Source organism: Suncus etruscus, chromosome 18, assembly GCF_024139225.1.
Source record: "Suncus etruscus isolate mSunEtr1 chromosome 18, mSunEtr1.pri.cur, whole genome shotgun sequence".
In the NCBI taxonomy this organism is placed as follows: domain Eukaryota; kingdom Metazoa; phylum Chordata; class Mammalia; order Eulipotyphla; family Soricidae; genus Suncus; species Suncus etruscus.
Window position 1 is genome coordinate 56,394,771 of NC_064865.1, and position 17,074 is coordinate 56,411,844.

Consider the following 17,074-nt stretch of genomic DNA (forward strand, 5'->3'; position numbering starts at 1 on the left):
TTGGTTCCAATCTAATCAATATTCATACTCCACCCTATGGTATGATCTAATGATGGGATTATTGGATTATTCCCTACTTGGTATTCCTTTCCCATCCTAGGGTGTGGCCTGGTTCTTGTCAATAAAAGCATGGGTTTGAAGAAGGCAGGTGCTCATTCTTCAGTCTTATTCCACTAAGTTTCATTCCTTTTTAGGAGCAAAAACTTGTGTGGTTAGATTCCATGAACCCTTTATTGTACATTATCACTGTGTGGATTAATTCCTGCATCGACATTTGCTTCCAGACCCACATCTCACCAGATCCTCATTTTGGAACATGGGGCTCTGCTTGAGAAAAAAACTACTTCATTGCTCTAACAAAACTTAAATCACAAATGGAATAGTCATCAGAGAATGTTCCCCAGACATACAATCAATTAATCTTTGATAAAAGGGCAAGAAATGCAAAATAGAGCAAAGAAAGCCTCCTCAACAAGTGGTATTGGCACAACTGGTCAGCCACTTGTAAAAAAGCAAACTCAGACTTCCATCTAACACCATGCACAAAGGTCAAATCCAAGTGGATTAAAGACCTTGGCATCATACCCCAAACCATAAGGTATATAGAGCAACACATAGGTAAAACACTTCACGACATTGAGACTAACAGCATCTGTAAGGAGGAAACAGTACTCTCAAACAATTGGAAGCAGGGATAAATAGATGGGAATGTATTAAGCTGAGAAGCTTTTGTACATCAAAGGAAATAGTCCCTAGTATACAAAACCCACCCACAGAATGGGAGAAACTATTCACTCAATACCCATCAGACAAGGGCTAATGTTGAAAATATATAAGGTAATGACAGAACTTAACAAGAAATAAACATCTAACCCATCAGAAATGAAGAGAAGAAATGAATAGACACTGTCAAAGAAATACAAATGGCCAAAAGGCATATGAAAAAAATACTCCACATCACTAATCATCAGGGAGATGCAAAATCAAAACAACAATGAGGTACCATCTCACACCACAGAGACTGGCACACATCACAAAGAACAAGAACAATCAGTGCTGGTGGGGATATGGGGAGAAAGAAACTCTCATTCATTGCTGGTGTAAATGCCATCTAGTCCAGACTTTATGAAAAACAATATGGAGAGTCCTCAAAAAACTGGAAATTGAGTTCCCATATGATCCAGCTATACCACTTCTAGGAATATACCCTAGGAACACAAAAACACAATACAAAAATCCCTTCCTCACACCTATATTCATTGCAGCACTATTTACAATAGCCAGACTCTGGAAGCAACTGAGATGCCCTTCAACAGATGAATGGCTAAAGAAACTGTGGTACATATACACAATGGAATATTATGCAGCTGTCAGGAGAGATGAAGTTATGAAATTTTCCTATGCATGGATGTAAATAGAAACCGTTATGCTAGTGAAATAAGCTAGAGGGGAAGAGAGACACACAGAATAATCTCACTAATCTATGGGTTTTAAGAAAAATAAAAGACATTATTGTTATAATACCCAGAGATAAAGGCTGGAAAATCCAGCTCATGATATGAAGCTTACCACAAGAAGTGGTGAGTGCAGTTAGAAAAATAACTAGGGGGCCAGAGAGATAGTATGGAAGTAAGGCATTTGCCTTGCAATCAGAAGGCCAGTGGTTTGAATCCCGGCATCCCATATGGTCCCCTGAGCCTGCCAGGAGCGATTTCTGACCATAGAGCCAGGAGTAACCCCTGAGCACTGCCGGGTGTGACCCCAAAACAAAAACAAAACAAAACAAAAACCAAAAAAAAAAAAGAAAAAGAAAAATAACTAAACGAACAACTACCATGACAATGTTAATGAGTGAGAGAAGTAGAATGCCTGTCTCAAATATGGAAGGGGGTGAGGAAGGAGAGAGATAGGGAGCATTGGTGGTGAGAATGTTGCACTGGTGAAGGGGGGTGTACTTTGTATGAATGAAACCAAACTACAGTCGTGTTTGTAATCACGGTGTTTAAAAAAAAAGTGGAATAATCAGAAAATAAATCAATATAAGTCAACTTGTGATTGATTGCAAGATGATTGAACCTATGTAAATAAAAAATAAAATCTTTAATACAATACCTAATGTGTTTACATATAAGTTTTCAATATAGAGATAATCTTGTTTTCATACATTAAAAAGTTAAGGAGGCTTTCTTTACTCAAGGAAGCCAGAATCAAAGGGAAATTGGTCGGTAGGTTAGTAAGTTAAGTAAACAAAGTTACAAGATGTGAAAGAGGTGATAGCAAAGATCTGATATCTTTTATATCAAGACAGGATGGCAAATTTTCCTTTAAAGAAATAGCAGACAAGGCCGAAGGGAGATCACAACCAGGAGGGAGTTTGCCTTGCATTTTATCTCTGGCATCCCATATGGTCCCCCCCTGAAACAGCCAAGTATGATTCCTGTGCAGAGCTATGAGTAATTCTTAACATCACTGATATGATCCAAAATGGCAAACAAAGAAAATAGTAAAATTTGTTAAATCTTTAGTAATTATCATGCAGAATATTTCCCACAAAGATCAGGGTTTCTAAATTTCTCTTTAGCACTGGCTCTTCTTCAGCCTCTGCCCTGTTAACCTTAAGTTGTTGGCCACCAGGTTTGTTGTATGACAGTAGATTATTATTCTTAAAACCTACTCTTCATATCATTACATTTTTTTAAAATTTGGGGCTGGAGTAATAGCACAGTGGGTAAGTCATTTGCCTTACATCGCACCAACCAGAATGGATCCCTGGCATTCCATGGGTTCCCCAAGCCTGCCACTAGTAATTCCTGAGCACAAAGCCAGCAGTAACTTCAGAGCACTGCCAGGTATGGCCCCAAAACAAAACAAAAATAAATTATTTAAAGAACTGTGATTTACAAAGTTATTGATACTTGGACTTCAGTCTCATAATGTTCATGCACTAATCTTACCACTAGTGCCAACTTCCTTGGACCAATGTTCCCAGGTTTCTGCCTCTCCCACCCTCGAGCCTGCCACCTTACCAGGCTTTCCATAATTCTGTAATCTGTAGAACACAACAGAACTTGATCCCTAAAGGACTAATAAACAGCCTTTTTGTTTGCTTATTATAAAAGGTGTGTAAGTGAGGAGTTCTGGTTTTACTGTTGCTCAAGGCACAAAGACCAGCTGATAAAGAGCTTTTTATTGGAAACTAATTGGCAGGTTGGAAGATGTCCTCAAAGCTATAATCTTAACCACAGGGTCAGGAAAACCAGTTTTTATAGAGAAAGAGAACACAGTAGCATGTCTTTAGACAAATTGAATTACAGGAATGTAGGCAAGCTATTAATAATTTTCTAGGCTATTCCAGTTAATCTACAAACCCAAACCAAAGCTTTCTGAGCCCAATATCAACATGTCTTCTTATTTTAGACTTTTAGGGAATTTAAGATAAAGGCCATCATCCGTGCCCAAAAGAGTTCTGCTGTGTATACTTTTGTATTCAACTCTACATTTGAAAAGACTGTTTTCAAATGTGCAAGCATACAGCCAGTCGTCCATCTCTGTGAATCAGCACGAAGGGGCTGAGAGAAGCATATCCAATGGTTAAAAGTCTTAGAACATTGGATGCTCTGCTTTGATCCTCAGAGTTAGAACTGAAACTTAAAGCCACAATATATTCTGCCCAGTAGAAGAAGAGAAAACAGCACATGAGAAGGAGAACACTGCGAGCAGCTCTGATCTCAGGGGGATTTTGGAGGAGAATCCTGGGGTTCCGCAGGTGGAGGGCCAGTTGGTGGTGTTTGTGGAGCAGGAACAGGACATAGACACTGGCACAGCTCATGAGACTCTGAAAAAGGCCATCGCGCAGGATCATGATCGCCAGAAAAATCCTCTTTTTCTCCTGGCTTTCTACTTTAAAGTAACAATAGTTCTCACTTCTATGAATGACGGACTTGTTTTGGCTGTCAGCATTTCTAATGTAATAGAATAAATTCAGGGCTATCAAGGAGTTGAGTATCCAAAAGCTGAGGAAAAGGGGAAGGAGGTGCCAGGCAGACCTGGGTTTGAACCTTGCCCACATGGAGGATTTGGGGCTCATGATGATGGCTTGGACCATGGCGAGGAGGCTGGTGGTGCAGAGGGAAAGGCCCCGGCCCATCCTCTCCAGATAAACCACGATTTGACAGCCTGCATCTCCCAGGAAGTTCCTCCAACCAAAAGTGGTGACCATCTTGGGTAATCCTTTGCAGAAAACTATTATGAAGTTTGTAAGAGTCAAGTGCATTAGAATAAGATGTATGAAATGTTTTTCAGTGCCCCAAATGAAAGTGTTCATATACTTTACAAAAATAAAGATATTCCCCACAATGCCCAGTACAGTTATAAGAAGGAAGATTGTTTCTTTAATAATGACTGGAACCATTTTGACTTGTGGATTGAAAAATTCTGGATTCAGCAAACACTCCTTGAACAAGGCAGCAATAACTAGAAAAATATACTAGATAACATAGGTCTTTTTGTGTTCAGGGTGCCTGACCTAAGAGCTCTAATATATAGGATGAAACAAATCGTTTTACCCAAAGAAATGAATTCTTTTCTTCATGGCCACTTCCTGTGGGTGATTTCATGTGGCCAATAGTGTTACATCGAGATGAACAGTAATAAGTTTGCAACACATTGCATATCTGTCCTCCCAATCTACCAAAAGCAAACTGCTTATTAAAATCTGTGGATATCCCAGGTAGGTTCAAGTTCAGTAAGTAAAAACTAAAGTAAAAAAGACTCCATTCATCTTATGAAATCGTAATAAGCATCCTTTTTATCTCTCATTTAGGTAAGTGTAACATCCTTTTCTGTCTCCTGGTTCCATTTTCTGTATCTAAGATATATACAGGTTAACATGTTAATATTTCCACAAATATCTTTTTCTTTTTTTTTTTTTTTTTTTTTGGTTTTTGGGCCACACCCAGCAGTGCTCAGGGGTTACTCCTGGCTGTCTGCTCAGAAATAGCTCCTGGCAGGCACGGGGGACCATATGGGACACCGGGATTCGAACCAACCACCTTTGGTCCTGGATTGGCTGCTTGCAAGGCAAACACCGCTGTGCTATCTCTCTGGGCCCCGCACAAATATCTTTTTCAAATAAGCTTTGTCTACAAAGTTCTTACTTAATGTTTTTCTTTGTTTTTTTTTTTTTTTTTTTTTTTTTTTTTTTTTTTTTTTGGGTTACACCGGCAGCACTCAGGGGTTACTCCTGGCTCTACGCTCAGAAATTGCTCCTGGCATGCTCAGGGGACCATATGAGATGCCGGGATTTGAACCACAGACCTTCTGCATGAAAGGCAAACATGTTACCTCCATGATATCTCTCCAGCCCCCGAAATTCATACTTATAAAAATTTTTACCAAATGTATAGTCTATTGTGATTAGATCCTAACTTTGCAGCCTTAGAAGCCAATGATCTCACTGATGTCCCATTCATGAACTATATAAATCAGGTCTAGAGACAGGAGAATTCTGAGCTGGGACAATGGAGAAATCTTGCCTTTAAAAGCCATTGCTTAGACAGAGTGTCTAAGTTTCGCTGAAAAGTAAAATGTAGGGGCTGGAGGGAGAGCATGGAGGTAGGACGTTTGCCTTTCATGCAGAAGGTCATTGGTTTAAATCCTGGCATCCCATATGGTTCCCCAAGCCTGCCATGAGCGATTTCTGAGCATAAAGCCAGGAGTAACCCCTGACTGCGGGGTGTGATCAAAAACCAAAACCAAAACAAACAAACAAACAAACAAAAAGTAAACCATAGAGGTTGGAGCAGTAGCACAGCGGTAGAGTGTTTGCCTTGCACAAGGCTGACCCAGGATGGACCTGGGTTCGATCCCCGTCATACTATATGGTCCTCCAAACCAGGAGCAATTTCTTAGTACTTAGCCAGGAGTAACTCCTGAGTGTCACATCACCAGTTGTGGCAATTTATTATTTATTTATTTGTTTGTTTATTATAAATAAATAAATAAATGAAGAAATAAAATGTAAACATTTACTAAAGGGCAGTAACCTTAATTAATGTCAATAGTTGGCCCTATCAAATGGCATATGATATACATATGGTTTTGGCATACACTTCTGAGATATATTAAGATGGGGTGACTTTTAGGGATAGATATAGAGGGGAAACCCTTCAAAGTAAGAACAGAGATTTGGGGAATTTGCAGAAATGGGCTAGTCAAAGCTGACAAAAAAAAAACAACACAGAAAAGAGATGCCAAATATGAAGTGTACAAATTCCATGAGATCGAATAATGCTGAAACATGTTTAATGCTAATGAAAATGGAAGTTAGGGGCCGGAGAGATACCATGGAGGTAAGGCATTTGCCTTGCATGCAAAAGATCGGTGGTTCGAATCCCTACATCTCATATGGTCACCTGAGCCTGCCAGGAGCGATTTTTGAGTGTAGAGCCAGGAGTAACCCCTGAGCGCTGCCGGGTTTGACCCTAAAACAAAAACAAAACAAAACAAAAAATGGAAGTTAATAAACAGATGTTTCTAGAACTTAAAATGTGCCTATATCTTTCCCATTTCTGTTCAGAGTAAGGGAGAAATTTATGTGTAAACCCACCTTCAATCTCTCTTGAAGCATCACCTGATGATTCTAGAAAATAAATGCTCAAGCATTTCTGGAGTCATATATACCAAAATGTACCTTTCCCACCTTTCTGGCCTAGAAATAGACCTTTTAAAGGCCAGAAATATGATGCTTCTTCCCAGAAACTCTCCTCAGGTAGTCTTATCTTGGTATTTGCTTTGCAGACAAATTCATTGTTCCTCCTGCAGAAAGGGAGGCTCTTGGTCTTACTTCTGTGTAGAGCTTTAGCCAAAGAAAAACTAGAGTTTAAGATTTAATTTTCAGAGTTGTCATCTGTCAGGGATAACTGCAGAATTTTAGTCCTTTAGTACCACTTCCTCTCTTCACAATTACCATTGTTGGAATCAAAACTTTATAAAGTTTTAATGAAGACTTAATTACAGTCTTAAAAAGAATGTGCTGAGAGAAAAATGAATGCCTAGTTCTGCTCTTTGTCCTTCCAGCCCTCTCTATACCTTCAGAGGCTTTGGAGTTTTAAATCAGACTCGACTCATGTGTGACACATATGATATGTTAACATTCATTCTTCCTTCACGTTTCCTTCATGCTAAGATCACAATGTTGCCTGACCCTGGGAACCTGCTTTCTGAGCATATCCCATCCACAAAAGAGGAGAGAACTAGAATTATTTTTCACTACCTCTATAATCTGTGATAAAGAGGAAAAATTATTTTCTTCAGAAGCCACAACCCTTGTAATCAGAGGCTGATTTGAGGCAGAGCAATAGCACAGCAGGGAGGGTGTTTGCTTAGAAAAGTACAACCTGGGTTTGATCCTGGGCATTCTATATGGCCCCTTGAGCCTTCCCTGAGTGAATTCTGAGCACAAAGCCATGAGTAACTCCTGAGCACTGCTGGGTGTTGACCCCCAAAACAAAAAAATAATAAAGTAAAATAAAAGAATGTTAATTTAGAAGAAAAGGGAAAGCATCATTGATATTTGTATTTCAAGTATACATGAGAAAATTCATACAATTTCTCTTAAAAGGACAAGAGAGAGAATACAGACCTCTTAGAAAAGAGTCAACTATTTCTATTTACCCTGGGACTTAAAACAATGTTTTGTTTGTTTTTGCTTTTTGGGCAACACCCGGTGACTCTCAGGGGTTACTGAGGGGTTACTCCTGGGTATGTGCTCAAAAATTGCTCGTGGCTTAGGGGACCACATGGGACACCGGGTATCGAACCTCTGTTCATCCTAGGTTAGAGTGTTCAAGGCAAATGCCCTACTGCTTGCACCACTGCTCCAGCCCACAACAATGTTATTTTTACTTTTCATGCATATCTCATTACTCTTGCCTCTGTGCTCAGGAATTTCTCCCGGTGGGGCTGGAAAGATCATACTGGAAACTGAGGATCAAACTGGAGTCCTTTGTAAAAGTGATAAAAACCTCATTTTTGCTTTGTAAAAAGATTTGTTCATGTATATCATAAAGAGAAAGAGAACTTACCTTTGCAATAATTTTTTTGGAAAAGGGAAGATTTCTTTAGATTAAAAATTTCATGGTAAAAACTGCATTATCTCTTGGAGTCATCATGGGGTAACTTACATTACTGTATAAACTTAGATTTTTTTTTTTTTTGACTCAAAGTTGGAGATGGAGACTGCAGAAGAGCAAGGCTGCCAGGGCTACAGGCTACAGATCCTCAAGGCTGGCAGGGCCCAGTGCTGCAAGGCTTACAGGGGCCCATGGGGCCAAAATGCTACTTGGTGCCTCATGGACACCCAGGGAAGCCATCTCCTGCCTGTGACAGAGAGAGAAGAGAGGAGAGAAAGAGAAATCAAGTACACTTTTTATTCCTCCTAGAATATGAGTCTGCTATCACTGCCTGGTGTTCCAGAGAGAGAGTTGGAAATTCACTGGCCAGAGGTGGCCTGGGTGGTCAGGGTTCAAATAAGATAGAAAAGCAAATATATGCAGAATAGGCAGCATTTCTCCAATGCTTTAACTCTGGCTTCTAGCGATCTAGCAGGCCCTGCTGTGGTCACTATTCAGGGCCACCTCCTCAACAGTCCAAGTTTTTCTTTTTATATGATAAGGGGGCATGTCCAAAGGGCGTGTCCTGGGACCATGTCCAGGTTCAACAGTCATTAGAGTGGGGGGCGGTACCCAAGGAGCGTGTCTAAGTCCAACTGCCAAGTGGGAGTATCCCAGGGGCGAGTCCAAGTCCAATTGCTATAGGAGACTCCAGATGTGGTTTAATATTAGAGCAAGATTTGATCCCTTGCTCTACAATGTATATGTATCTACTATGTATACAAGCATTTTCCAATTATATCTGTATGAAAAACTTAGGAAACTTGAATGGACAGTAGTTCAGACCATGGTGCTAGGTAGTTTCAAAACAATGGGATTTGACAATAGGATCCAAATTACTAGAGAGGTAACAATTAGAATTAGAAGTCTTGGTTAACAATCATGAAACCTGGTGGGGATATAAACCAGAATAATGTATTATCAATTTGAAGCAGGCAGGTGGGCAGGTTAGGAATAGCTCTCAAGAAAAATCTCGAGATGTAACAAAAACCAAGAGATTTGAAGGAATTACTTCGTTGATAAGAAGTCTCACCTGGCACCGTGGCAGACTCAGAGAAGTCTGGACCCCTTGAGAGAAGCTACAGCAGAAAAAAGAGGCAGGAAAGAAAAACCAAAGACCATCAAGTGCCCCTGGAAACCATCCTAGTGTGGAAGCCTGCTCCAGCTGCAGAAACCACATGAAAGTCAACTTAGACTACAGGTAGGATGCATATGTGCTGCCTGTGTTCATACATGGTCCTCAAAAGCAGGTGGTCTGTCTCTCCCCTCCTGAGATGTAGACTTTTCTGCTGGGCTCAGTACCAGGGCTCATTTGGTCTTGGAATATATTACTCATCTCTCTCTCTTTCTCTCTCTCTCTTTCTCTCTCTCTCTCTCTCTCTCTCTCTCTCTCTCTCTCTCTCTCTCTCTCTCTCTCTCCCTCTCCCTCTCCATCTTTCTCAGTACCTCCAAATAAAATCTGTTTTTATTTCACTAAGTAAAGTGTTTTTACTTCTCCCTCTGAAATTCTTTCTGTGAGAGAAGTTAATCTACACAAAAAGCCAGGAGTTAGGCAGAGGGGAGGATATTCAAGAAACTGGGACATTAGGTGCAAAAATGTGCCCTGGTGAAGGGTGGTGTACATTGTCTGACTGAAACTCAATTGTGAACAACTTTGTGACCACGGTATTTTAACTAATTTTTAAAACGACATAGTTTAAAGGTTTGGCTTTTTTGCTGACTCATGAAACAAAGAATTGTCCCAATTTTGAAATATATTAAAGTATTTGGCTATGTCTCTTGACTGTCTTTGATCTAATTTTTTTATTTCCTGCAACACATCTTTGCTTCAGCCGTCAGAGATATGGAAATCACTACAATATGGATATTTAATAGCATATTTCCCCCATCATGTATGTTTCTCATACATCCTGCAATAGATTATCCACCAGGCTTACTTTCTAAGGCCCTTTTGTGTATCAAAAAATAACATGAGGGGCCTGCGAGGTGGCGCTAGAGGTAAGGTGTCTGCCTTGCAAGTGCTAGCCAAGGAAAGATCGCGACTGTGGTTCGATCCCCCAGCGTCCCATATGGTTCCCTCAAGCCAGGGGCAATTTCTTAGTGCTTAGCCAGGAGTAACCCCTGAGCATCAAATGGGTGTGGCCCGAAAAAAAAAATACCAAGAACAACAACAACAAAAAATAACACACCAGCTAAGCCAAACACAATAGCACCAGGTCACTTTCTCAGTTCTAATGCTCAACACTGATGCTTCCTTATTTATCTTTAGTTTCCAGGACCCAGTAAATGTTCCCTACAGTGTATCCTGTGGCACAAAGACAGATTTTCCTCCTCCCTTTATATACACAATCATCTCTTAATAGATCAAACAGAGCAACAACGAAGAGATGGGGCTCCCCTCTGATATGCTACTTCTATATAAGAACTTAATGGCCGAGTCCTTTCCCCAAAGTGGCAAAAATCCAGCAGCCTTGCTTGGGGGTGACTCAGGGAGTGACTCAGGCTGTGTCCCCAAGGGACAGGGCAGATTCAGGTAGACCATCCACACCTCCTGCCTGTACTAGTCTCATTGTTCACTTCCCTGAGAACATTCAATCATCAGCATCTCCGTCTCAGTCTCAAATGGGTCCCCTTCAATTGAACTTCATCTTTCCCCTTGGGTAGAACTGGCATTTTTCAGTTAGAAGTGGCCTCCCCAAACCCATGAAATTTCTTTATAATCTTCCATCCTGAGTTCTTTACTCACATAAAACATGGCACCACTTTTTTCTGCTGTTCCTTCTATATTAGAATCAGAATTTACTCTATTTTTTTTCTTCTTTGTTTTAGGCAGGGATGCCTCCTAAACAGTGCTCTTGGAGCCCAGAATCCTTCATAGAGACTCTGACAGTCAGTGCCAAAGTCCTGGGGTGCTTGGACCACCCTAATGGAGCTCAGACCCTCCAGGGCCACCAGAGTCGCTCTGAGGACCAGGGGTAGGTGATACATGCTGCCTACATGTCTGAACCCTTTTACTGACTCTAGCCCCCCTGAAATATTGTTGCTATTATTATTCATTGTTCTGTCTCACTTTTTTTTCAGGATACACTTTTTATAAACCACTCCTATCTTCTGTCAACTGTGAATAGAAACATTTTTCCATGCTGTTTTGGCCTCTCTCCTTACTAAAATGCACTGGTTCCTGAGGCTGAATCACAGTTGCTCTGACATCTGTTTCCATGGTGAGCCTCAGCCTCCTCTTTCACAAGTCACTAGAATTCAAGGTCTGGTGACATTCCCTGAACTCAGGATTCTGTTGCCGTGTTTCCTGATCCCTCTCCAAATCCTCTAAGTTACCTGTTTCTGACCAGATTGATTTCACTCGATGTCTCTCCTTCTGGGGAGACACCCATAACAGATTTGGGAAGTTCAAACTATGGCTTCTCTCTTATAACTCAATAACACTTGGGATTGGAACTCTAATACGGTAGGTAGGGACCTTGCCTTGCATGTGGCTGAACTTTGTTTGATCCTGGGAACCCAATGAGGACTCCAGAGTGCTAGGAGTAATCTCTAAACCTAGAGCCCCAAAACACTAAAATCACAGGTAGGTGTGGCCCCAAAACACTAAAATCAAAAGAGCAACTCTTGGATTGAAAAAAAATGTCATCCTCACATGTGATCTGGGAGATGCTGGGAAAAAAGATATGAGTCTCTTTTAGTTTTTGGTGAGTCATACCCAGTGGAATTCAGGAGTTTCCAGGTTCATTCTGGCAGTTTTGGGGGGAACCTTGTTGACCCTAGGCCTTTGTTGGCTTTGACCCTACAAAGTGCACCTGCAACTTGTTGGGATCTGATCCCTGTTTTATTATTTTAAAATAAGCTCTCAGAAGTCTCTTACTTCTAGCATATAGAAGCCAAGAAATACAATTTCAGTAAATTTAGTCAAGTGACATTTTCCTTACTTCTGAAAGGGTGTGTAATTGCCAGTGCTGGCAGTCTTGGCTGAGTTTAAACCTCCTTTTTCGGAGGAAAATGGCACATAGAGAGGGTATAAAGTAAAAGGATTTGAGGGGGCCGGAGTGGTAGTACAGAGGCAGGGCACCCCCAGCATCCTATATGGTCCCCTGAGCCAGGAGTAACCCCCTGAGCACTGCTGAGTTTGGCTCATAAAACCAAAAACCAAAACAAAACAAAACAAAAAAAAAACCCAAACAAACAACAAAAACCAAAGAAAGAAAGGAAAAAATAAACAAAGAAAAAGGATTTGAGGTTAGAGCCTTGTCATAGCAGGTAGGGCACTTGCCTTGCATATGGTCTCACAGGTTTTGATTTCATATATGACCCCAAAAGAAAACAAAAGAATCAGAATTTCCTCACACCCTGGGAGCAGACCCTGAAGTGCAGTTTTCTTGTTCCTCTCTCTACATCAAGAGGCAAATAACTGTCTTACACCAGAGCCAAGAAATAACTGTCCTCTCCTGCCTTCCTCCACAATCCTCCCCAACAAGTGACAGAATTGCTCAGTCCTTTTTCCTGGCCTGGCTCTTAAGTCTTGCCCCAACTATCTTCTTTCACCAGCTAAAGGTCCCTGGAACCCAGGCGGTCAGGGCTACTCACCAGCTCTATGCAGCACAGCTCCGAGTGGTCTCTCCTGGCACAGCTGCCCTTCCAGGCCCTTTTAAAGCTTCTCCAAACCCCAGAGCTCTGTACCAGCCTCCCTGGAGCTGGGATGTCACTGTCAGTAAGTTTGGCTCCCGGGATCGAAGTTTTTTCCTGCATTTTGTCCATCCCTGGGGCACTTCTCTCCTCTCTCCCTCAAGCTCTGTAATTTTCTGTGTAAAAAAAGAAACCCAAAACAACCCTGAGCCCAGGGATAGGAAATGTGTCATCATAAATCAGAGGCATTAGGTAGGGGTGAGGGAAAGTGGAGTTGTCAATCATGAATACTTAACAAGTGGTCCAGGTTGTGGAGACTTAGTACTAAGACCCCACAATCCTTTACCTCCAAAGCTCAGAAACTTGTTAACAAATAGCTCAGTGTCAGATCACTTTTAGAGTTTTTCCAAGTTGCATTACAAGATAGTTGAGTACTAGAATCATCCTGGAGCCCTTCGATGTCAGGTGTGGTGACCAGAAGCCAGGAGAAATGGAGCTTTTTGGTGTGACATTGTCAATGGTATAGGTCTGGTCAGTGCATTTATTTGTGGAGTTTTTCACTCAGATCTGCATTTCTTTGTATGTAGGTATATTATTATTCTTAGGTTTAATGCAAAACAATGCCCCTGGCTCAAAAACTCAGAGCCTGTAGCTTTACCCAGATGTACCTGGAACCAAAGATGTTCAGCTGATCCACACTGGTTCTGGCATTGAACACTTTTGCCAGAGATGTGTCTTTACTCAACTGGCTGTCAGTGATGCGGGTTAACACAGGTGGGAAGGCTGGTTTGGACACTCCTCAGTGCAGACTTGTTTAAATAATCCCCCTGATATTTCCCTCAGTTCTTCTCTACTAAGGTCAGTCCACTTGCTGGTTGTGTGCAGAAGTGAGTGGTTAAATAAGACCAAGAATTGGATTTAGAGCTCAAGTATGAAACAAATACAACAGCCATGAATAAATTTGGTAAAATAAATGATCGAATAAAGCAAAAAACGGGGCTGATGAAACACATATTTAGTTTCGGGTGCTCAGTGCTTACGCCTGGCTCTGCACTAGGGGTTCACACCTGGTGTTTCTCAAGACATCATATGTGGTGTCAAGGATTAAACCAAGGCCAGCCATTTGTAAAGCAAGTGCCTTAACTCCTTTTCTGTCTTTCCAGCCCAATGGAGCAAATTTTACTATATGATTCCAAATAATTGAGTAGTTGAATCCCCTGGAAGGTGGATTTTATTAATTCTCTTTACCCCTATATAAAAGTTAAACCTAGTTACTTATTTCCAAAGATGGAGTATAAAAGAATAAAGCATAGTAACTTTAGAGAAGGGTTTGGCAAGGACCAGTTGCCTACTATCCAGTTCAACATCACTGTATAAAATCAACTTGATTACCATAGAATATAAATTGTGTGAGAAAGACAATTAGTCTTGCTTTATAGATTCTGTCTAGAAAGTGCTTAGCCAGGGAGAGAATTTTGAACTCTGCTCCTTTTTATTTATCCTTGAACCATGCACCTAGAAAATTAAAACACACACACACACACACACACACACACACACACACAAAACAGGGTATGTGTGAAACAATTGCTAGATGCATAAATGCAGGAATTATTTCACACTTTCTTCACCCCACAACTATAGTTTGGTGCCCTCAAATCATGAAGCAGGAAAGGATATTTTCCCTCCTTCACCATGTGGAGAGAAAAATCAATGATCTGTGATAACTTTTCCTTATAGTTGAAATTTCTTTATCACCTTAAACTGGGAAATGATTTCATTTGGCAGTAAGGATTGACTGCTGGCAGGTTTTCTTTAACTTTGGAGGCACTATTTATTTCAGGTGCCACTTCACTGCTTCAATTTCAATATAATACAGAAACCAAAATAAGTCAGCCCTGGGTCTGCAAGAAGAGAAAGTCTGCTTCAACACCCGAACTGCAGGTTTTAGGCTTGAGACAGAAGGCTGCTAAGTGGCCAGAGAAGGTCCCTCTGTTCTGCCCACATGCCCACAGGGCCACAATGGAGCCTCCTTCACCAAGCACAGCTGACTTTCAAGTCTGTCGCTTTAGCAATGACAATCAATGACGCTTGTCCCCGGCTGCCTGGAGGATGGGAAGAGGCACCTTCAGTTTGGTTCATAGTTTCTACGGACCTCATTCTCCAAGTCGCCAACTTTGTCTCGTTCTGTGCATTGTTTTTCTTTTTAGCAAAAGAGGCTTGACGCTGTTTCAGCTCAAAAGCCCTCGCGAGGCTCCAAAATACCCTTTTGGGAGGAATTTAAGCGACAAGGAAGCTCTGCCCTCTCTGAGGTTCGAACTCAGGACCTTCAGATTATGAGACTGACACGCTGCCCGCTGCGCTAAGAAGGCTAACAAGGGTCAGTTTTCACATTTAAGGTAAAGTAATAAATACTCTTTTTCATTCACTTCTCCCTTCTAGCTTTCCACCTGAAAGAATACAGTTGATGTGGCTTGACCGTCCTTGCACACGCATCAGTGGGGACCTCAAGAGCTCACTCGGACCCTTGGGGCGGCGCCTTCCAAGTCCAAGTCCAGCACCTGCCCTTTCTGTCTGCAACACCAGGGCACTAGGCTTTCCTGCCTCCTCCTGCTCTTGGCCAGGCAAAGGGTTTGCATAAAGCACGCCCAAGTCGCTTCGGGGCTTTAGTTCGCAATGAGCAGGGGCGGCTACATGGAATTGTTCCCCCAACTGCAACTTTAGGTAGTCCCATCCAGGCGTCCTCTTTCCCGGACCGAGCTGCAATTGGGCTGGGGTGAGGGAGGAAACGGAAAAGGGGGAACTTTCTAGGTTCTGCCCGCTTTCATGGCTATTGCCAAACCTACCCAGGGGTAGAATCAAATTTGGTTAAATTCTGATGGACTGGCTAGGATATTGCATCACCGCATCCAAAGTGGGGGGGGGGGGGCTTTCTCTGCTTCTCCCTTTCTCAGTTGGCTAAGTGGAGAGGCAAGGTCCGAAGGACAAAAACTGGAGAATGTGGGCATCGATCCCACCACCTCTCACAGGCTAAGCGAGCGCTCTACCACCTGAGCTAATTCCCCGCCCCTTAGCCCAGCCAGAAGAAACCAATCAGGTCTCCAGGATTCTCCTCCTGTCCACCTTGAACCCAGTAAACTGGGGGACATTTAATGCAGAACAACACTGACAACCCTTTTCACCACCTTCCCAACAGTCATCTGGGCCTTCTCTTTCCCTCATTCCTGCTTCCTAATGGCTCTGGAAGGGAAACAGGCAGGAAGTAAGTCCAGCTCTCCTCATTAATGACTTTGGAGGTCAAAATTAAACTCAATTGGATTCTAAAAGGAACTTTCTTGTGACTAAATTTAGTCTGAACTAGAACAGAATTTGCTTTGAATTTTCTTTCTAAGAGGGGCCAGAATTATGAGTTCAGATTAAGAGAAGGGTAGGAGTTCTAATGATCACCCAGAAATTGTGTTTAGTTATTAAAGACGACATCCTTTATTCACTAAATCCTTTTTTAATATCGTTATTTAAACACCTTGATTATAAATATGATTGTAACTGGGTTTCAGTCATGTAAAGAACTCCCCCCTTCACCAGTGCAACATTCCCATCACCAATGTCCCAAATCTCCCTCTTCCCCAACCCACTAAATCTTGAAGTGGTTTTCTGCACACACGATGCTTTGGTGGACTCTGCTTCTACAAGGCCGCTAGAGGGCGCTGGCCAATGGACTGTGGAGACTAGGCTTTATCAAAACCTGACCATACTGAAACACTGGGCCTTGGCCATGCCTAGATTCCAACAGTGACCCAAGCACACCCAGCCCCAATCAGAGTAAACCAAATATATAAAGCAAATAATTTAGGTTTTTCTTTATATTAAATATAGCTGCCAAAAAATCCCCAGCTACTTTTGGAGCTGGAAGTGGAAATACTGATGTGATAATATATCACGTAGAGTCTTTTTGGGCTGTGTTTAAAATGCAAGCTGCTAACTGAAAGACTCACAGTAAGACAAGTGTAGTAGCTAATGAATAAACAAAGATTATAAAATAATTATAGAAAGTTGTCCAAATTACCATCGAATCAATGCAAGGAAATTAAGTTTAAGTTTAAACCAAATGATATAAACTTAGTGCAAGTACCAGAGATAGGACATGAGGTCTAGTTTTATGCCTGGTAAAGTAAGGTAGCCTAATACTCTGTACATATTTAGTAGTTTTCTAGGAATATGTATATTTATGAGGATGATGATTTGTGAGGCATGTGTAGTTGCAA

General features: G+C 41.6%; 1 protein-coding gene and 1 non-coding gene across 2 annotated transcripts in view; both read right to left on the reverse strand.

The window, feature by feature from the left end:
• LOC125996117 (histone H2A type 1-B) overlaps positions 1-17,074 on the reverse strand; it is a 949,462-nt gene that overhangs the window by 453,569 nt on the left and 478,819 nt on the right. The window lies entirely within an intron of this gene.
• Positions 15,109-15,181, reverse strand: TRNAM-CAU (transfer RNA methionine (anticodon CAU)). Its single transcript has one exon. It is a non-coding gene; the product is annotated as a tRNA-Met (tRNA).